The 23,026-nt window shown below is 42.6% G+C and overlaps 1 long non-coding RNA gene across 1 annotated transcript in view; it reads right to left on the bottom strand.

Moving 5' to 3' along the window:
* The window catches only part of LOC116738160, an 84,871-nt gene extending 70,489 nt beyond the window's left edge, over positions 1-14,382 (bottom strand). Inside the window, exon 1 of the long non-coding RNA XR_004343803.1 lies at positions 14,290-14,382. This is a non-coding gene — a long non-coding RNA (uncharacterized LOC116738160). The remainder of the gene's footprint in view (positions 1-14,289) is intronic.
* Positions 14,383-23,026: the final 8,644 nt, after the last annotated feature.

A 23,026-nucleotide genomic window follows, 5' to 3' on the forward strand; every position in this document is an offset into this window, starting at 1 on the left:
TTGGGTCATTCTCTGTGTGGCTAGTAGAGAGCCGTACCTTGGCATAGATCCCCAGAGGGACAGCAATTAAGTGAAAAGCAGTCCATGCTGCCTGAAATAATCTAACAACTTTTAAATATAAAATAGTTGGTTGCAAAACTTAAAGGCTTCCAGTAGATCTACAGAACTATCCATTGTGGAGAGGCTTTGATAAGGTGTGTGAACCTTCACTCACCCTCCCTCCAGCACGGACTCCAAAAAGGTGTGATTTAATCCAGTGGTAAAATTGATAAGGTTTTTAGGTCACAGCATTAGTCTCAGGCACAGAGATTTTGTGGAACCAAATGAAATCTCTCCTATTTCTCACGAAGGACAATTTCTTAGGCTTTCTATCCAGAGCTTTACATGCCCAACTTTTGAACTTTCTTATCCAAAATTTCCTGACATTGTCCATCACGTGACACTTCAGAGAACATAGGATGCTTTACAGAAATACGTGTCTTCCTTCCATCACTGGCACAGGTCTGATCCAGACCAAACAAACTTAGAAACACCTAGCCTCGGGCTGTGACCATTCCAACCTATCACCTCTCTGTATGTACCTTTTAATGATGACATTTGAAGTAACTAACATTTGTGAGAGTCTCAGGCTGGGGATTCGGGTGGACATTTAAACAAGGCATGTAATTTCTTTCAAAGTAGGTTATGGACCAAGCGATCCCCAATACAGTGTCAAGCCACATGATTCCGAAAACACTTCAAAATTAAGTAAGGTAGAGATCTTTTGCAGTATGGATTTTCAAGGCCATTATTAATTCATTCTGTGTCTGAAAGAAAAAAAAAAAAAAGAACGTGTAATTTGATTTGTGGATTTTTCTAAAGTCAGCCGAAACTTGGCTCATCATTTCCTTCGACCCTTCTATTCAATCAGTTGGTCATCAGCCTCCAAAGCCCCCACTCTAAAATCTGTTGGATCTTCTCCCTTCTCACGTTCCTCTGGCTGCTGGCACAGCCTCCTGGGGGCTCTGTCTGGTGCCCTGGGGCCACCACAGGCCTCTGCGCACTTGCACATCGTGCGGTTGCCCTCCTGCCTTTTACATCCTCCGTGCTCTCCACTGCTTAGAAAAGTCCAAACTCTTCAGCAGCATTGTGACCCCTCACAAGACCCCCTAGCCTGCCACAGCCTCACCTTTCTCTGCTGTCTAACAACCTATGCTCTGGTGGAGCTAGAGTCCCCTTTCCTCAAATAGGTCTGGCACTTCATGTCTCTGCCCTTTTTTACACGACACTCTGCCTAAGGTAACTCTTCCTTGCTCCCTTCCCAGGAAAAAATTCTACTTATTCAACCCCCTGCTCCTCACTACTTCCTGAAGTCTCCCCGTTCCCCTCTCTTCTACACTTCCGTTGCTTTCTGGAACACGTTTAAACTCCTGGGTGCACGACCCGCTCCTTGTGGGCAGGGCCCTTGCTAGGCTTATCTATATGTGTCTTCTGTGCTTCTCTCGGTGTCCAGCACGTGGAAGCTACAGCACATCTTTGTTGAAAGAAGATATTCTCCTGGATTTCCAAAGAAGTGATATTGTCCCCAGGAGCTGAGACTCGGAGTGTTGGCTCTATTGTATGCTTTACAAGAGAGGACAGCTCCGTGAGGTGCATGGCAACACCCACACCCACTTCTTTTGCAAAAGCATTTATGTTATCACCAGGTCTGATGTGTAATGCTGATACTGCTGTGTTGACATTACGTCTTTTCCTTGTCACATATTTTACCAGGGAGATGCTTCTTTGCATCTCTATCAGAGAAAAGCACTCCTGAAAATGGTTTCTCTAAACTCGGAGATTAAAGCTACTTCTTGTCTCAGAAACTATAAAGCTACCTGGACGTCTCTTTTGGTTTTAGCTTTGTCACAAAAGTCACACCTCTTCCCCTCCAGATGCATCCATTCAATTGAGTTCCGTGAGGTGGGGACAGTACAGACACGTCGGCTTGCCCAGTGACTTGCACAAACGAGGCACTCGGGAAGCGATTGCTGAATTGTAATTGTCAGTCTACGTTTTAAAAGAATATTCAGGGAGTACTGCTCCTCAGTATCAGTAGCTTCCTCCTTTGCTCTTGGATGTCGCTGATCATTTAGCTATACACTCCACTTTCACCCCCGAGACAGGACATATTCACCTTCACTAGGACATGGCTTTTATTACGGTTCGGTTTGTTTCAAATTTGGCTATTTTAAATGTTTCCACATTATTACTCTTTATGTATATTCACATGGAACAAAATTTGAAAGGAAATACATATATATATATATTAAATGTAATATACATTAAATAGAATAGATCACATGGCACAAAATTCTAAAGGAACCAAGAATAAAAGGGAAAATTCTTCCCCCTCCCCTTGTCTCCCAGCCCCCTCCTCCTTTCCTTGAAGGCAATAAACATTGCCTGTTTTCTGTCATTTCAGAGACCGTCTGTGCATATACAAATGCACATTTTTTTTCCTTTTTACACATTTGCTAACATATTATACACACTGTTCTGCACCTGCTCTTTTCATTTAATTTGCTTGAAGTTTGTTTTGTATCTGTCCATAAGGGCATTCTCATTCTTTCTACAGAGGCATGGTCTTCCATCGTGGCTCTAAATTACTCCTCCAAGTATGGCAGGTGGGGTGCCCAGGCCCCAAGACATTCAGGACGCCTCCTTGTGGCTGCCGTAAGACACATGCTGGGGGTAAACAACAAGGCAGCCTAGATCTCTTGAAAAGAAGTACTGCCCCTTATGAGCCTGGCATATATATGGACTGAAGCCATGTTGTACCATATCCAGCTAAGCCAATTGGCCCAAAAGACTTTATGAAAGTAGAAAAGTATAGCTGTGACCTCCACTCCATCAACAGGGTTATATATTCTGAATCTAGCCTGTGGATGATGACACAAGATGAACATACAATTTTCTTAGGATCTGCTCACCTAGTCTCTTTTGAGCTTAGTAGTAGTAGATCCAATGAAATTATTATTGATGAGATATACTTGTTCAGCCTTATCTAAAGTACCATTTAGGTTTTATATTATATGTAATGACTTAGCTACAAGTTCATCTCCACCATAACCCTTGTATAATTTATGATTGGAATAAGAATCAATAAAACCCTGGAAGATATATTTAAGATTCCTTTCTCAATTTGTCCTTCTCTCTCTCTCTCTCTCTCTGCTTTGTACAAGATATTAGCCATCAACCACATTTGGCATGATTTCTTGAAAAGTTGCTAGTACCAAGATAGACTAGAAGTATAATACATACACCAGATTTTGAAGACTTATAATAAATATATATATATATATATATATACTATCTCATTAATAATTTTATATTGGCCATGTGTTGAAATTATATTTTGAATATATCTCATTAAGTAAAATATATTATTAATAGTCCTTTCACCTGTTTCTCTTTCAGTGTGGCTACTAGAAAATTTTAAATTGCATGTGTGGCTCACGTTGTATTTGTCCTGGACAGTCTTGGTCTATAGCATGTGTTTACTTCCTACTTAATATGAAGTCAGACTAGAATGATAAAAGTACATTGTGTTTTAGCTTCTAGAATCTAGGTTTTGCCCTTTCTTTTGTTTGATACATGTAAAGAATTTTATTTTTTTTTTTAATTTTTTTTTTCAACGTTTTTTATTTATTTTTGGGACAGAGAGAGACAGAGCATGAACAGGGGAGGGGCAGAGAGAGAGGGAGACACAGAATTGGAAACAGGCTCCAGGCTCTGAGCCATCAGCCCAGAGCCCGACGCGGGGCTCGAACTCACGGACCGCGAGATCGTGACCTGGCTGAAGTCGGACGCTTAACCGACTGCGCCACCCAGGCGCCCCTGATACATGTAAAGAATTTTAAAATTCAGAAGTCATATGCGATTTATCAAAATGCAACAAAGAAGGGGAACCAAAAAATGACCTATGAAAGCACAATTGGTACTGAGGATTAGGAATTTCAGAAGCATGGAGGAAGATGTCACGTTCACCAGCAGGTTACATTAGGAAATGCTTGGAGAGTCTCCTCGCTCATCAGGAACAGGTTAATGGAGCATGGCTAGGAGAAACGGTAACTGAAAAGTCAATTCCTGACTTTATCAGGCTAAGCCTTAGAACAATGACGCTCCTCTCCAGACGTCCTTTGATATTCTCTTTGTCCGGTTCCTTTTTTTCTCTGGCTGATTTCAACTTGAAAACTCAAAAGCAGAGTGTTAATCAGAATCAGGTAAAAATCTCTAGGATCTCACCCAGTCAAAATAAAAAGTCATGTTTTCGGGATTTCTTTTATAAAGAATATGAATTACCAAGCCTCTCTTGTCATTATCAAAAGCTAATCTTATTCAAGTTCCAATCATAGAAAGAACACTACAGCAGGCACCAAAAATACAAATGCACACAAGTCCTGTCCTCAGGAGACATAGAATCTGACAGGGACAGACAGAGCAATCCCTCTTCTTCCCCATCAGGAAAGGGAAATATAGGTTGTGAGCTGTCTGGCCTCCTTGGACTGGCTCAGGAGCCTTGTTTGCCAGCGTACGTCCCTGCCCTTGCTGACCCTGGAGCACACCCTGACCGTGTGAGAGGCCGCTCGACCCCATGCTGTCTGCAGTCTGGAATGTGGGTCCTTGTGACATTCGGGGTGCAAATCACATGTGAATCACCAAGGGTGTTCTCTGTCCTCGGCAGCTGATTGCCAATGTCAGTCTACTCCTCATCAGAAGTGACACAGGCCTCCCTGTGGACATTCAGCTGCCCTTGCCTGGGAAACATCTCGTCACCAAGGTGCATTTTATTTACACAACATATGGCCTATACTTGGAGACAGACCTTTTCAACTCATGGCCTCAGAACTTCAGGAAAATCCAGCCAGTCAGTTTTGAAAGGTATAGAAATAGAGAAAAACTTCATTGAAGTTGCATAGACAATTGGGGGATTTTTTTCCCCCTGGGTGGGGGTGGGGAAGATGGTTGTTGGATGGTGTCTTTCCCCTTTCAAAGTCACATTCCAACATTTGGCATATTTTTCTGTTTCTTCTCCTTGGCTAGATCTAGTCTGTTAGTTCCTTGGCTCACATCCCTCCTTGACTTCCATTTACTCCATGTTCCTTTCCCTGTGTTAATGGTTAACAGAGCATGTACTGTAAATTAGCATTTATAAAAATCAATTACACTGCTTCATAAGACAGAGCAGAAACTTAGATTGTCTTCACCAGATCATTTGTATTTATCTGTTAATTATAAACCTTAATTGTCTCTTTTTATCATATTAATTTGCACAAATTGTACAACTTCAGAGTTTAGCAGTTTTCAAGCCCTTGAAATACAATTATTCTCTTAACATTCTTTTCAGAAACATGGTATTCATTAATGATTAGGTTGGTAAAAATTAGCAGTTCTGATAATTGGCCTTGGCTTCTCCTTGGCTTTTTTTTTTTTTCTTTCCCCACTAAAATCCTGGTTCTCACAATTATGCATGCCTGTTAGCCTCTTACTGTGCCCAGCTCTGTTTTAATTGGACTTCATGGCCCATGAGATTTCACGGGGTTTTGGCTCAAAGTAGAATACAGTTCTATCCCAGTGAACTTATTCCAAGTAGGTTTGACTCTTTTCCCCTCTCCCCAGCAGAACCTGGGCTTTTGTCCCCAGGGACAGCCTACTTGCCCTAACCTTTGATATAAAAAGACTTATATATGAAGGGAGGGAAAAAGCCTTCCAAATCCCAGCTCCATTTGTGTAATCGTTGCCCTCCTGCACTTTGCACGTTGGCGAGCAGACATGAGGAAGAAGGGGCTCTCTAGGCATTCCCCAGCCACCTCTCAATTATAGTTCTGTTTTCACTCAATGTGGCAGCCACTTAGAAGGAGTCATATGTCACACAGCATATATCCAAAGGCCAAAATAAGCTTTCTTCTTTCAAGAGGCTGTGCAAATCGGAGTTATGGGAAGTGATCCAGGCTGAGGGACAAGGCGTCCCGACCACCCTGGAACCAAGGGGCTTCCTGTCTTGGGCACTGTAGGTATGTTCCAGATGCCTTGCCTCCAACTTTGATGATGCTGACAGATAAGCTGCATGTTCTGTCCCACAGGAGCCATGAGGAGGAAGACACATCCACATAAGGGAACAAAGAAGAAGATTTTTTCCTATCCCACTTGGAAAACCCAGCTGCTTTCCCCTGAATAGTGGGGTTCACCAAGTGTGAGGTGGTTATCCAAGATTATAGGACTAAATGTCTGATACAACTAGAATTCACTGGGTTCTCTGACTGGGTATCTGGAAATGCTTAGCTCAGCATGATTCTGTCCCTTCAGAAGCAACAGTTCTCATATGTCATCTGAGACAGGACCTCAGCCACATACAAATTTGCGAGTCAAGATCTGAAGTCTCTGAGCTGTGGTTTTGCAGGGATTTGTTCATTTCACTGGTTTACTGAAGGTGCTGTGAAAAGGCTGGCTGGCCAGTAGGGACTGGCCCAAAAGGCACATGGGAAGAGAACAGCTCACCAATGTGCTAGAGTATGAGAGGACTGGCTCCATCAGAAGGGAAAGGCTTCTCTGTGTGCTTTAGATACAGGAACACTCTACAGTACTCTTCATATCAGGTTTCACTTAAAATAAGGCATGTTTTCCCACCCATAAAGTACTCACCAGCTAGATCTGTCAACATTCTCTTTACAGTTTGGTTTCCTCCCTTCCTGGCTTATGCCAGCTTGTGCCATAGAAATGTAGTCAGAATGCCTCTCAACGGTCTCTCCCCATCCCACAGTTTCCATCAAATGGGGCGATTCAGCCCCTCATGCCAGTGCCCGGCATCCAGGACTAAATCCAGTGACAAGGTGGGAAGCTATTCCCGGAGAATGACACATTTTGGCTGAAAATAAGGCATCGACTCAGCCACTATCACTTCTGTGAACCAGGAGAGAGGACTGCTCTCATTCTCTGAACTGACTTGACAAGCAATTGGCCAGAGTGCTGAGAACGTATCTGCCTGGTTAGCACCTTGGGGAAACGGTGGGAGGTGGAAGCAGAATTTTCCACCTCCAAGAGCTTCTTTCTGTGAAAATGTCTCTGCAGGAAAATCATCAGGTATTTCGGGTCATCTCGCGCTAACTGTGACAGTGTCGTTGCCTGCTGTTTTTCCACCTCAAGTGTGAATAAACAACAGTGTGCTAGACATTTAGACCTACTCTTGCCAGCTGCCCACCCTTGCTTCCTTCTCACTCATCCTCCCTGTTAGGTACCTCCACACCTTCCTCTGTAGCTTGGGCATCACTGTCCTTAGGCTGTCACGGCACAGGTCAGCTAACAGGGCATCTGATGATGTCAGTCTAAGTAGAAGCAGCTGTCACTGACCAGTGTGGTTAATGAAAACTCAGCCATTGGTTGTCATGGAGCTCCAAAACAGGTGAAGAGAGAAGGGCTATGCCAGCCTGTTCATGGGCAACCACATAGTCAAGACTAAGCTGGGAGCTACGATTTCAAATTGATAGAGGGGAACCAAATAAGAAATCTGAACTCTACCTCAGGCCAGTCTGCCTGAGACTTACAAGAATTAGGATGTAAAAAAAAACCTTTCATAATAAATACATAAATCTACCACTTAGATATGGACCCTGGTGCAGTGTACAACCTGTGTAACTACGTGCAGTATCTCTGTCAAAGGAGATAATCAGAAGCAATAATAACAGTAGCTAATGAGCTCTTTACTTTGTGTGAGTTCTGGGCTGAGCACTTCACATGTATTATCTCATCTAATCTTCACATCAACCCTGAGGATGATTATTATCCCATTTAGGTCTTGCAAATTAGGATACTGAGACTGACCAATCTGCCAAGACCAGAAGTTATTAGGTGTCAGGGTGAAGATTTGAATGCAGGTGGGTCTTACCCCAGAATCCAAATTCTTGTCCACTATGCTCACAGAAGTGGAAACACAGCAATCCATGTAACTTTGGATGTATATTAAAATAAATGCACTGTTTTAGAGAAGATTCCCTTGGAGCACAGCCTTGAAAAAGGGACTTGGGTGCCTGTGATCTGTTGAGGGCAGGCTCTTCAGGAGAAACCTGCAAAGCTAGCAAGGGAAGTGGGAGAGTGAAAGGCAAGATGCTGAGCAAGGATGTGGTCTCAGGTAACACCCAGCTCGGCCTAATCCACGAGACTCCAGAGGATACATTATACAGCAGAATTGTCCCACTTTGAGGCAAAGAGGCCAGCCTGTTGCACTCCCCTTAAATCATTCAGTCATTGGCCATGAGGGTCAAGCAGTGGAAAGTACCATGCGTCTCCAAATGAGATGACTCCCAAGAAGGCCACAGATGTACAGCCTTGGCTATAGCACCTTCAGCAACTGAAGGATGAATGCGCCAGCAGGTGAAGAGAGTCTGGGTGGGGCACTAATAGCATCTATTACAGTTACCCAGTACATTTTGGGAAAGGGTCAGCAGCTGCGACTTCTGTGATGTGTTAAGGGTACACTCCCACTTGAGTTAAAAGTAGAATTTTATCCATCATGTAACTTTGAAGTTACAGTCTAACCACGACCAACCATATGGCACCAACAGGTGCTTATCACTCTTTAAGATAGTATTGCGGGACACTCGTCAGATACCATCACAACTGCAATCCAAAAACTGACCAAGCTTCCACTGCCTACTCCAAATTACCAAGAGAGGAATTTGTAAGGTTGATATGACCAGTTTCCAAAGCACCTTTCAAGCCTCATTTTCCACACTATCACTTCAGACAACCTATGCTGCAATGTTCATTTGGAGAACTCTTCTCAATTAACCATGAACTTTCTCACACTCGTGCTTTTCTTAATGCTGTTGCCTGAATTCAGAGTGCCCTCTTTCAGCTCTTCTTTGTCTCGTAAAATTTTAGTTAAGGCCCTTCTGTTGCAAGAAATAGAAACCTACTCAAGCTAACAAGTGGGATTTATATAAGGAATCTGGATCTTTCAAGAAGAAAGGAAAGGCTTGCACAAAGGAAATGCTAATGGAAGCTGGAAAGTCAGCTCTCTCCCTGATATGTTGTCCTCTTGTTATAGCATAAAACTTTGAAGGTGGCTTCTTGGTTAGGGCTGACCTTTCTATTAACCTCTTCACATAGGAGTGGGTCCCCAACAGCCATATACAAGCCCCATAACCTGCTCCCATTCCAAGGCCACAGGTACTGGACCAGGAAGAGATACTTGGTATCCTCTGGGGCAATCTGAATTTGGAAGTAAGACTAAAAGTTAGATTCGAGTTCAGTCTGGCCTGCTGTCTTGACCAAGGAAGATATAAAACTCGAAGTTATGGGATGGCCATCTTGTAAGGTAGACCAATTAGCAGAGAAAGCCAGTCTGCAAACAGAAGAGGGTAGAGCCAAAATGTGGTGAGAAATGGCCAGGTCCTGACAGCTTTCCAGTTTCTGGGTCCAGTCTCCCCCTGAGATGCAGCTACATATCTGCCCTGCAGCCTGTCTCCTCATAATAAAGGCTTATTTTCCGTTTAACAAGCTCAACTGGAATTCAGGAACTTGCAACCAAAGACTCCTCAACAACACACCCATCCCTACTCACCAGTGTGTCTGTTTATTTTGTCTCTTCTACCCTTCCTTTCCCTCTACCTTCCTACCCTTCTTTTCCCTCTCTTTTCTTCCCTTTCCTTCTGCTCCTCCTCTTCCTCCTCCTCTGCCTCTTCTCTCTTTTTCTCCTCCTCTTCCTCCTACACTCCCCCTCCATTTCTCTCTCTTTTTCTCTCTCTTGCCCCCTCCATCCTCTTTTCCCTTCCTCTTTTCCCCCTCCTCTCTCCTACTGAGCTTTACTCATCTGCTCTCAGAATCCAAACATGGCTGCACCTTTATGTCTGCCCAGCAACAAAGCTACCATTCAGTTGCTCTCAATTCTAGACTCCCAGGAAAACTTAATGACATACCCATTGTGCCATCTCCCCTAAGACCCTTGGTTCTATAAAATTTAACAAGGAGATCCAGAATCCCATACAAACACAGGTGAAGAGCCCACAGTCACTACAGGGAGGTGCCAACTGAAACATCCAAGTACAGGATGTCCTGTAAGGGCTTCTGTGTCCCTCAGTAATATTTTATTTCTGTTCCCTCTATAACTCCATCACACGTTGCTTGCACCTCTAATGACCTTGTCATTTTCCATTCCTTTAAATCTTATTTATATATAGAACCCTGCAATAAAACTTTCTTGAGGCATGGTGGACACATCATATGCACTAAAAACATTAACTTTAATCTTATTTGTGTACATGAACAGGGATGGGTAATAATTGCACTTTGAATTCTGATGGGTGTTCAAGAGATAATATGCATTTTGGGATGAAGAACCTTCTCAAAATATTATTTTCTTCTATATTTCCAACTAGTCTGTCCTCTCCAATCCATGGTACTTTGTATATATTTATTAAATAATCATCACATCGAGTTGTCTTTATTTATTTCAATGTCTAATGCCTCAACTGGACTATGAGCTCCCTGAAGACAGGGGCCATGTCTTTTTTATCTTTCTATCTCTAACCTAGTACAAGCCTGATACACAAAAAAACATCTACTGAATTTTTTTTGTTGGATTGGATTGAATCCAATCCACATGAGCTCTGAGCTGAGGATATCCCACCTGCTAGCAGTCATTTACCTGATCTTCTGAGTCCTCTTTGAGGCCAAATGTGGTGAAACTTTTCTTGGAAACCACAATTTTGGCAATACTACAGCCTTCCTTTTCTGAAGGAGCTCGCTTTGTTTATTACAATAGAAAAACATGATAAATAATCTTGCCCATAAGAAACATGCTTCCTCTTTTTGACAATTTTGACAGCCTATTGCTTAAGTCTGAAAAAGGAGCCCAGAAATAATTTACAGAGGAAACACGGCTCAGGTGTCTTCCCCAGATGCTATTGGTATCTTGAGACTATCCAGAAAGGTAATTTATACACATATACACATACACAACAGAATTTAAGTTTGCTTTGTGTTTCCACAGGGTGTCCAAATACTAACATTTGCCATCTGGCCTGCTCAGATGGCTGTTTCTGACGTCTGCCCCAAAGTCTAGGTTTGCCTTTGTTTATTAGTCAAACATTTATAGAATCTGAGCACTATGCTAGGCACAAGGGATGCAACAATGGAAAGGAGCACTCTGCTCTCAAAAAGTAAGGGTAGACCATACAAAAATAATTGCATAATAATGCAGTAAAATAAAACTATCATATGCTAAGGTAAATCTTACAAAACGTAATGGGAGTGTAGGATAAGGATCCATTTAGTCTGCCTATGTAAGATAGGGAGAGTTCATATAGGAGTCAACTCTTGAGATCATCCACAGAGAACAAACTGATCACAAGGCAAATAATGGAACCCAAGAAAACACCAACATTAAAGGATAAATCAAGGGGAATCCATGGAAGAGACAGAGGAGGAGTAGTCAGAAATGTAGGAAAAGAATTAAAAGAGAGTAAAGCCAGGAAAAGCAAAGGAAAAGAAAGAACATGGAAGTTCAACAGTGTTGAACAGTCACCTGCAATGAACACACAAAGTAACTGCATAGAAACCTGCACCAGACATCTAACTTTGCCTTGAAGTATAGCCAGCAGCATCTGTATCACTTGAGTATGTGTTAGAAATGCAGAAACCCAGGCCCACCCAGGACTTTTTGTACTTTTTGTACTTTTAAGTTTGTGAAGCAACCACACCCTTCCCTAGAAAAGTGGCAGCTTAGGATGAATGATCATATAGGTGACTTGCAAGGAAATGGCTTCACAAGGTTTCAAATTTAAAAATCAACTTGACAGCCTAACATAAGACAAAATAATATATGCAGAGCATTCTTATCTATAACCTCCATTTAAACATTGTGAATTTTAGAAGATATTATTACTCCCATTTTACTGACGATGAAACAGGAGCATGAAGAGGTTAAATGCCTTGTCAAGGACCACAGTGAAAATAAATAGCAGAGCCTGGACTTGAACCCAGGTCTTCAGATTTGCTGGCAGGGAGGAGGATTCCGCTCATGGAAAAGAATAAGAAGTCAGAAATAGGGACACCTGGGTGGTTCAGTTCGTAGAGCATGTGACTTTGGCTCAGGTCATGATCTCACGGTTCACAGGTTCAAGCCCCCATCCAGCTCTGTGCTGACAGCTCAGAGCCTGGAACCTACTTCAGATTCTGTCTCTGTGCACCTCCCCCACTTGCGCTCGCTCTCTCACTCTCTCTCTCTCTCTAAAAATAAATAAATAAACATTAAAAAAAAAGAAGAAGTCAGAAATGGGTTTGAATGAAATATCATTTAAAGCAATTCAATTTCCTTTGTTATAATTCTGGGTTTGTCAAGCGCCTTCTGATGACTGGTCTGGCTTTGAATTTTAATATTGAGATGGGGTGCCCTGGAACAAGAAGAGATGACAAGGAAAAAAGGCAAAACTTTTTAAATGAATAAACTGACATTATCATTCATAATTTTTTTTCTGAGATTGTTAGAATGAGCCAGTTTTTCCAAAACTGACTTGCCTTAACTGAGATGATAAATTGAGTTTCTGAATTATCAAAGCTTAAAGTCTACTCTAACCTATGTGAGCTTTACAGTGAAGTATGCAAAGGGTTAGGGAGAAAGTACATTAGGAGGGCAAGGCTGGGAGTCCATCTGACTATAGTGTTGGCTTCCTCAAGTTGGCCCACAGTTTTCACAATGTCTAAAAAACTTGGGTCTGATCTGGGCCAGCATTATTACCCAAGAGTTTTAATCTAGTGGGTGAAGGGTGGCATCAGATGCTTCTGGGCTGATATAATCATTTCTCCTCATCAGTCATGTGAACAAATCATGATTCTATGGAGGTCAGTCTAGTTTGAAAGAATGCTTGGCCCCTGGTGGTATCCTCTTCTGGGGAAAGGAGGTGGCAAAAGTTAGGCAGGGCTCTAACCAAATGGTCTTGGGTTCAGGGCCAGAGATCAGACCCTAATAGGAAGTAGAATAAAGTTAAGAAATCAAGAAAAACACCCAGCAATATATCACGGTATTTAAAGGCATAGATTTGGGAACCAGCTACACATGCTTTCAGGACCCAGCACTTCATCTTACCATGTGACTGTGGGAAAGTCACTTAACCTCTCTAAGCCTCAACTGTAAGACCAGATTAATACCTCACAAAGCCGTTGCAAAAATTAAATGCTAACAGATTTTACACCATACTTAACATAGTGCTATAACTCAGAGGAAACATTCAAAACCAGGTGGTATCATCATCATCTGGCCTGGGCATTCCCAGTGGCGTTGAGAGTAAAGGCCTCAGTGGGTAGACCGCTGGGTGAGATATGGCCCCAGGAACACCAGAAATGAGCAGACAAGCAGACTTCACCTGGTAATGGAAATGGGGCTTTGGATATTACCAGGCCTGGGTTGGGTTGGGTTCAGGCCTGATCTGAGCTGAACCACTGGTGAAAGGCCTTACATACTATACTTGTTAGTGTCTGAAGGGTTGGACATAAACAACCCTAGAAAGAAATGTATTCCTGAGGCCCAGCTCTACCTGCTAGCCAGTTAGCTCTTTTCTCTTGGTAACAACAATAAAAGATTTCATAAAGAAATACCTTAAAGCTCTTGACTGAAGTTATTTCTATCAGGATGCTTCAATGGCTCAGTTCGTTAAGTGTCTGACTCCTGATTTCAGCTCAGGTCATGGTCTCACAGTTCATGAGATCAAGCCCCGCATCAGGCTCTGCACTGACAGCATAGAGCCTGCTTGGGATTCTCTCTCTCTCCCTCTCTTTCTACCCCTCCCCCACTCATTCATTCATTCTCTCTCTCGACTCAAAATAAATACATAAATAAACTTAAAAAAAGAATAAATATTAAAAAATTTTTCTCTATCATTCTAGTCAGCCTTGTCTTTCTCAATCTTTCTCCCACACTCTACCTCCTCCAGTCTGAAAAAATACTGAAGAGTTATTGGAAATACTTTATAATTTATTCCATGATGGAATGATTTCCCTAGAATATAAACAAAGGGAAAGGCCTTTAGGTGATGTTAACTCAAGCTGGTAGGAGAGAACATATAAATATTCCCTCTAGCGCTTGGGCAAACTGGTGAAGTTCACTCCCAGGACTTCCTGATAAGATTAATACGGAAAATTTCCTGGCGGGCTTTGTTATACTTTTGGAGGTGAGGAAAACTATTTCCAGGGATCCCCAAAGAGGCCTATTGTGACCCAAGACAGCTAGTTAACCACCTGCTAGCAGCAGGCCAATAAAAGCTCCACATTACTCACATCTTCACAGGCTGCCAGGCTGAATCCCCGCAGTTCTGCCGTCTGTCCTCCAGGCCCCAGGTCTGTGCCCTCTCATTCCACAGGCCACAGAACTGCAAATAATTCTTAGTCAGTAGGGAAATGATGAATTCTTCTTGCTTTTTATCTCCACTCTGCAGTGTGCAGATCATCCTGCCTCAGCAGAATTACTCTACCCTTTCTCTTTTTCTGTTCTGGGGTCAAAGTTTAGCATTAGGCACCAGCTTTCCAGTCCCTGCCTTCTTACTGTAGGGACTTCTTAGTGAAATGCTAGAACTCAAGAGGTCAAAACCATTAACACTGTCAAAGATGCCTTTTCTGGCCTGAGAGCTGGGGCCAGAGCTGCTTAACAGGGTTGAGCAAAGGCTGGCAAGAGAGTCTGCTGTTATTTGGCCTCTGTGTCTCCAGCTCACAACATGAGTAGGTTTCATTTAATTAAGCATAAATGATATCAAAATGTTTGCCAAAGTTGAAAAAATAAATAAATAAAATAGAACTGGCAGAGGAGGTGGTAAAGACAGGAGCAAGAAGATCAGTAAGAATCTTCTTTAAGCTACACCCTTCAGGTTAGGTAATGACCACAATCTATCCCATCCCACCCCATAAAAAATCCACGCTTTTTCTTTAAAGAATTTCTGGAAATGTTAGCCTATGCTAATTATGCCGTCTGAGAATGCTTCCTTTTTCTCTTTTCATGTGTTTGTCATAAATATATATATACATATATATATGCCATATATATACATATATATATATACATATATATACGCCACTTATGTGTGTGTGTGTGTGTATATATACACACACACATATATATATATGAATTTAAGCCACTTTATACCGCTTCCTTCTCTAAGTCCCAGATTTCTGTTGGAGTCCCAGATTTCTGAGCTGTTTTCCCTTTTTGGAGATGTCATCTTGCTGAAGACAGGAAGCAACAGGCCAGTTTAAGGCTTGGAAACCTCCCAGACCATCAGAAAATCCTGGGGACCTGGGTATCAGTCTCTTTGAAAGTTGGTTCCCCTAAAATAATAAGAAGGCAGCAGAGGACCTCTCTGAATCCCAGCTCCCCAGGTCCAATGATTTGTAGCCATTCACAGGGTTAAAACTCTTCCTGATGAAGTCCTTTGTTTGTTCTCTCAAATGTCAAATGGTTATGAGAGGAGGAAACCCAAGGTCAGCTTCCACTTGGAGCAAACCTAGGAACTGACGCACTCCACTGGGGATCCACGGTGTATATTTTCATTTACATTTGACCTGGTCTTCCTCTACTCTCAGATTTTCCTTATTTTCTTTCCCCTCTACTATCCCAAAGGGAGAGAGCTCAAGGTTTCAATAGCCTGGCACCTGAAAAAAAAGAAAAAAAAGAACTCAGAAGACCATGGATCCTTGGCATCCCTCCAGTTGCTACAGCTTGAGGTAAGCATGGTCAGTATCAGAGCATGAAGGATACTTGCAAGATGTCAATCTGGCAACAGGCATGAAGAACTCCCTGTTAAATGGCAAAGGGACATGTGCAGAGACCATGTTAAACAAGTTCCAAGTTCTAAAAGCAAAGCCTTACATATGCAAGGTTATGCTCTTTCAAATTAAAACAATAATAATAAATTATCTGGAAATATTTACCACCCAGATCTTGAAAACAATAGTATTATCTATGTTTCTAGATGTAAATTTCACCCCCTAATTTTTTTTCATTGCAGGCCTGCTATGTGCAAAGACTGTGATGGGCACCAACAGTTTCTCTCTCTATTAGCCCCTAATCCTGGAGTTGATTGGTTCAGGGGGTTGAAGAAGAGCATTTGACCCAAAAGAGATGTACAGTCAAGGTACCTACTTAGAACTGTAAAATTTCAGAGCTTATCGATATGTCACAAAAGATGAAAATCCATGGAAGTGAAGTGACTTGTTCAAGGTTAGTCACACCACTCCAAAGCCAGGACTAAAACACAGGAATCCTAAGGTCCAATCTAGGGCTTTTTGCCTTGTACTTGCCTCTTTAGGTTAGCAAAGTCTTGCCAATCTAAGAGTCACAAGGAAGAAGATAAAAACTTTGGCAGCAGGAATGGGTGGTACAAAGGGCATTGAAAAAGTCATAACCAGGGCTTGCTAGTAGGGAAAATTGCCTGTAGCTATTGCTCAAGTCCCCAGAAAAGGTTGGGGGAAAAAAACTATTTCAAAAGGGCCTGTCTGAAGAGGATCCAAGATGGCAACATAGGAAAATTCCCAAACTCATCTCCTCCCATCGACATACCTAATCTATAGCTACATATGAATCATTTCACTCTGAAAAAAAAATATGAAAACTAGACAAATTTCTCTCCACAACAAAGGACAAAGGACCACACTGATACAGGTAAGAGAGGCATAAACAGCCTTGCAAAAAAAACAAAAAAAAAAAAAAACAACAACCCACCCCCCCAGTGTGATGAGACAATGAGGAGAGATCATATGAGATAGGCCCTTCTCCCTAAGAAGCAATAAATTGAACCCCACATTGGGCATCCCAGTCTCTGGGATCTGCATCAGAGAGATGAGCCCCCAGAATTTCTGGCTTGGGAAACTATAGGGCTGGTGTCTGGGGGGTCTCAAAGAGCCATAGGAAACTGAGATTTCCCCTCTTAGAGGGCTCATGTGTGGTCTTGCTCACCCTTAAACCCAGTGAAAAAATAGCAGTTTGAAAAGTGCCTAAGTTGTATGTGAGAAAGATTCATTTGCTGATCTGAGGTCATTAACTGGAAGGACAAGAGATAGTTGAGATCCTCCCCCAAGACAAAGGTGCTGGAAGGCACCATTTTTGCACTCTCCATATAGCCTGCTAGCACAGACACACAAGTTCAGACATGGCACCAATTGGCCAACTTACTGGGAAGTGGGGGGCAAGTGGTCTTGGCACTTGCTGAGGCTGGAGAGCATAGGCAGTTGTAATGCTCCCCTGCTTCTTTCCTGAAGCCAGTGAGCACAGAAAGTCATGGAGTTCTCAGTCTCCCTAGCTAAAGGTAGGGAGTGTGGGTCGCTGCAAAACTTCCATGACCCCTACTCCCCAGCTGGGGCTGGCAAGTACTAGCAGTCAGGGCATTCTCTTGCCACCAGCCTAAAGCTGGCACACACACCCACAGACAAGGTACTGTCACTGCACTGCTGAGGCCCACAGGCACGTAGTCAAAACATTTTCCTGATGCACTTCCAAGGCCAGCAAGTGAAGCCCCAACACAGTCCAACTGCCTTGCTAAACGCAGCAGGCATGCATGCACAATCCACACAGAAGACACCCTTCGATTGGCTGGCTCTGGCGGCCAAAGGGGCTAGTGTTCCAGAGCTCCACGGGACTGTAACAATCAGAAAGACTGTTCTCGGTAGGCCATCACCCCCAGGGCACTACACATACAGCATACTGAAACACAACCCCAGACTTCTTGCAAAAAAGGCCTATTTACTTAGCCTAGATCTTTAACCTCTGGGACAGGCTTCAGATTTCCCATACATCTAGAGGTTAAGTAGGTGCTTCCAGGGACATAAGCAGGGAGACAACATCCTCAGACACCCTCTTGACCTTCCTACAGCTGAGCGAGACTTCTCAGAAAGGTGCTGTATTCATCTGGAGGGCCAATTATTGCAAATTGTTGCCCAGGGGACACCTCCAGATCTTGTGGTCTGGAGGCCAGCAGGGTTTATGATTGTGGCTCCACTAGACTATATATATTTGCATACTTTAAAAGCTGCTGCTGAAAAAAGAAAAAAGAAAAAAAAGCCGCTGCCTGAGGGTCTTTTAATCAGCCTGAAACTGGGTGATAAATGAGATTCTTCCCCTTGGATCACTGACAAGTCTTGGCACACTCAATAATGGGGGCATCTCAAGAATAAATCAGATGGTTTAGACAATCACAAAAGTTTGAGAGAAACCAAGAGCTAGGGCAAGTTTGAATAAGCAGGATCATCACCCACACAAGGCGACTCCTTCAAGACTGAGAGAGGTAGCTGTTTTTGCTTAATACATAGAAACACACACATAGAGTCAAGAAAATGAGGAAATGGGAAAATATGTGTCAAACAAAAGAACAAGACAAAGCCTCAGAAAAAGACCTTAATGATATAGAGATGAGGAACCTACCTGATAAGAATTCAAAACCAGGGGCGCCTGGGTGGCGCAGTCGGTTAAGCGTCCGACTTCAGTCAGGTCACGATCTCGCGGTCCGTGAGTTCGAGCCCCGCATCAGGCTCTGGGCTGATGGCTCGGAGCCTGGAGCCTGTTTCCGATTCTGTGTCTCCCTCTCTCTCTGCCCCTCCCCCGTTCATGCTCTGTCTCTCTCTGTCCCAAAAATAAATAAACGTTGAAAAAAAAAAAAAAAAGAATTCAAAACCATGTTCATAAAGATACTCACTGAACTAGGAAGAAAAATGAATGAATACAGTGATAACTGCAACAAAAAGTTAGAAAACTTAAGAAAGTACCAAACAGAACTCAGAAAGCTGAAGAATATAACTAAACTGAAAAATATACTAGAGGAGTTCAACAGCAGACTGGACAAAGCAGAAGAATGGAACAGTGAACCAAAGACAAAGCAGTAGAACTCACCCAAACAGAGCAGCAAAAACAAAGAATTTTTTAAATGAATATTACTAAGGGACCTCTGAGACAACATGAAGTGGGATAACATTTGCAATATAGGGATCCCAGAAGAAGGAAGAGAGAAAGAGGCAGAAAACTTATTTGGAGAAATCATGGCTGAAAACTTCCCTGATCTAGTGAGGAAAACAGACATCCAAGTCCAGGAAACCCAAAGAGTTCCAAACAAGATGAACCCAAAGACAGCCACACCAAGACACATTATAATTAAATTTTTCTTTAATTTTTGTTTATTTTTGAGAGAGACAGAGCACAAGTAGAGGAGGGGCAGAGAAAGAGGGAGACACAGAATCTGAAGCAGGCTCCAGGCTTTGAGTTGTCGGCACAGAGCCTGATGTGGGGTTCAAACTCAGGAGCTGTGAGATCATGACCTGAGCCGAAGTCAGACACCCACTCTCTTGAGAGAGAGAGAGAGAGAGAGAGAGAGAGAAGACACATTATAATTAAAATGTCAAAAGTTAAAGATAAAGACAGAATCTTAAACGCAGCAAGAGAAAAATGAATTGTTACATACAAGGAGAGCCTCATAAGGCTATCAGCAGATACTCTGGCCAGAAAGGAGTAGCATATATTCAAAGTGCTGAAAGGAAAAAATTTCAAACCAAGAATACTCTACAAGGTAAGGTTATCATTCAGATTTGAAGTAGAGATACAGAGTCTTCCAGACAAGCAAAAGCTGGAGTTCATCATGACTAAACAGGCCTCACAAGCAATAATAAAGGGAATTCTTTAAGTTGAAAAGAAATGACACCAATTAATAACAACATACAAAAGTAACAACTCACTGGAAAAGTTATCTATAGTAAAGGTAGTGAATTAGTCACTTACAAAGTTACTAAGAAAGCTAAAAGACAGGGGCGCCTGGATGGCTCAGTTCGTTGAGTGTCTGAATTCAGCTCAGGTCGTGATCTCACAGTACTTGAGTTTGAGCCCTACATTGGGCTCTGTGCTGACAGCTTGGAGCCTGGAGCCTGGCTTTGGATTCTGTGTCTCCCTCTCTCTCTGCCCCTCCCCTGCTCACACTCTGTCTCTCTCTCTTTCTCTAAAAACTAAATAAACATTAAAAAAAAAAGAAAGCTAAAAGACAAAAATAGTCAAATTAACTGAAACTACAATAATTAGTTAAGGGATACAGAAAACAAAAGGATGTAAAAAGTGACACCAAAAACATAAAATGGGGGGTGGTAAAAAATGTAGCGTTTGGGAACGTGTTCAAATTTAAGTTGGTATTAACTTAAGATGCACAGTTATATTCACACGAAGATATGTGTAAACCTCATGATAACCATAGGGCAACCTGCAGCAAATACCTGAAAGAAAATGAGAAAGGAATCTAGACATAGCAGTCAGGAAATTCATCAAACCAGGAGGAAAGAGAGCAAGAGAAGAAGAAAGGAACAAGGACAACTACTAACCAAATGGAAATAAGCACCTACTTATCAATAATTACTTTAAAGTAAATGGACTAGAGGTACTCGGGTGGCTCAGTCAGTTAAGTGTCCAACTTTGGCTCAAGTCATGATCTGCGGTCTGTGGGTTCAAGCCCCACATCCGGCTCTGCTGACAGCTTGGAGTCTGGAGCCTGCTTCGGATTCTGTGTCTTTCTCTCTTGCTGTCCCTCCCCTATTCATGCTCTGTAGCTCTCTCTCTCTCAAAATTAAATAAACACACACAAAAAAATTTTTTTAAGTAAATGAACTAAATTCTCCAATTAAAGACATGAAGTGGCTGATTGGATAAAAATACAAGACACCTTTATACTGCCTAGAAGAGACTTAGTTCAAAAGTAAGGACACACAAACTGAAAGTGAAGGGATGGAAAAAGATATTCTGTATAAATGGACACAAAAGAAAGCTGGTATAGCTATACTCACATCACACAAAATAAACTTTAAAATAAAGACTTTGTGGGGCGCCTGGGTGGCGCAGTCGGTTAAGCGTCCGACTTCAGCCAGGTCACGATCTCGCGGTCCGTGAGTTCGAGCCCCGCGTCGGGCTCTGGGCTGATGGCTCGGAGCCTGGAGCCTGTTTCCGATTCTGTGTCTCCCTCTCTCTCTGCCCCTCCCCCGTTCATGCTCTGTCTCTCTCTGTCCCAAAAATAAATAAACGTTGAAAAAAAAAAATTTAAAAAAAAAATAAATAAAAAAAAATAAAATAAAGACTTTGTAATAAAACTCAAAGAGGGGTAATACACAATGACAAAGAGGTCAATCCAGCAAGGAAATATAACATTTATGAATATATGTGTATATATATGTGTGTGTGTGTGTGTGTGTGTGTGTGTGTGTGTGTGTATACACACTCATACCCAACATAGGACCACCAAAATATATAAAGCAAATATCACAGACCAAAAGGGAAAAATGGACAGCAATACAATAATAGTAGGGGGTTTTAACACCCCACTTACATCAATAGATAGGTCATCCAGACAGAAAATCAATAAGAAAACATCAGGCTTGCATGACACATTAGACCAGATGGGCTTAATAAATATACAGAATTCTACCAAAAAGCAGCAAAATACACATTCTTCTCAAGTGAGCATGGAACATTCTCCAGGGTAAATTACATGTTAGGCCACAAACAAGTTTTAATAAATTTAAGAAGAATTTATTATTAAAACATTGAAATTAGATCAAAAATATTTTTTTCAAGCATCTTTTTTGACCACAATGATATGAAACTAGAAATCAATCACAAGAAGAAAACTGGGGAAAATGCAAATACTTGGAGATTAAACAACATGTTACTCAACAACTATGGGGTCAACAAAGAAATCAAAGGAGAAATTAAAAAATACCTACAGACAAATGGAAACAGAAATATACCAAAATCTACAGGATATAACAAAAGTGGTTCCAAGAGGGAGGTTCATACAAATAAAGGCCTACTTGAAGAAACAAAGAGAAACCTCAAATTAAATAATTTAACTTTGGGGAGGAGCCACGATGGCGGAACAGCATGGAAGTTTCTTGTGTGTGTGTCTCGCATCCATGAAATACAGCCAGATCAACACCAAACCATCCTGCACACCTAGAAAACTGATTTGAGAATTAACACAACAATCTGCACAACCTGAACCACAGAACTCAGCAGGTATGCGGAGTGGAGAGGTGAACTAGGGGAGAGAGAAGCCACTGAGGGTAGGAAGCTGTTTTTGCTTCTGGAGAGAGGACGGAGATAGGGGAGGGGGAGAGTACAGGAAACTCACCCTCCCAAAAGCAGCTGGAGAGAAAGTGGAAAAGTAGAAACAGCCACAGGGACTGAACTAAAAGGGGAGAAAGGAGAAAGGAGAGGGTTTAAACTCCATTAAGACTCTATAAACAGGGGGAGCACAGAATCTGAAACTCCGCAGCTTGATACCTGGAGGTGCTCTAGTGAGAAGGGCGAATCTCCAGGAACAGAGTGAAGTCCGGGGATCCTCAGGCCATGTGGGGAGAGGCAGCTCCCCTGCTGTGCAGCCCCCCAACAGGCAAAGGCCCCAGTGGACCCCAGAGAGCAACCACATTCCCTGGTGCTGGAACAAGGTCACTAAGGGTGAAACCTGGTACCAGATGTGTGTTGTGATTTTCCACAATCCCTAAAATGCTGCTGCTACACGATTGTGTGAACTTTTGCTGTGACAGGCTGGCACCCAGCCACAGTCTCTGGGCATCGGCAGCAGCACAGTCCTGCAAATGTTCCTGGTGTGGGCAGCACCCAGACATTGCTCAGTGAGATCCTCCCACAGAGGGGCGGAATGGGTCAAAGCCACAGCCCCTCAGAAGTAAGAGGTCAGGAAAAACAGCCACACCTGAGACAAAACTTAGGAGGGAGGTGCCGCCTGACAACCTGACAGCTTGGTCATGGACAATGTAAAAGCAGGGAGTGGACAGAAGCTGGAAGCAAACGACGGCTTTATTGCTGATCCAGGAGAACAGAGTTCCGATACTAGAGACTGGGTAGCTGGGTGACATCATTTTCACCCTTTCCGCGCATGCACATACACACCTACAAGTGCCACAACAATCCACCCCAGTAAGCTAAGCAGCGCTATCTAGTGCAGAACGGAGCTGTTAAACTAAGCCCCACCCAACTGGGCCAGCGTCC

This window comes from Lynx canadensis, chromosome B3, assembly GCF_007474595.2.
Source record: "Lynx canadensis isolate LIC74 chromosome B3, mLynCan4.pri.v2, whole genome shotgun sequence".
Classification (NCBI taxonomy): Eukaryota; Metazoa; Chordata; class Mammalia; order Carnivora; family Felidae; genus Lynx; species Lynx canadensis.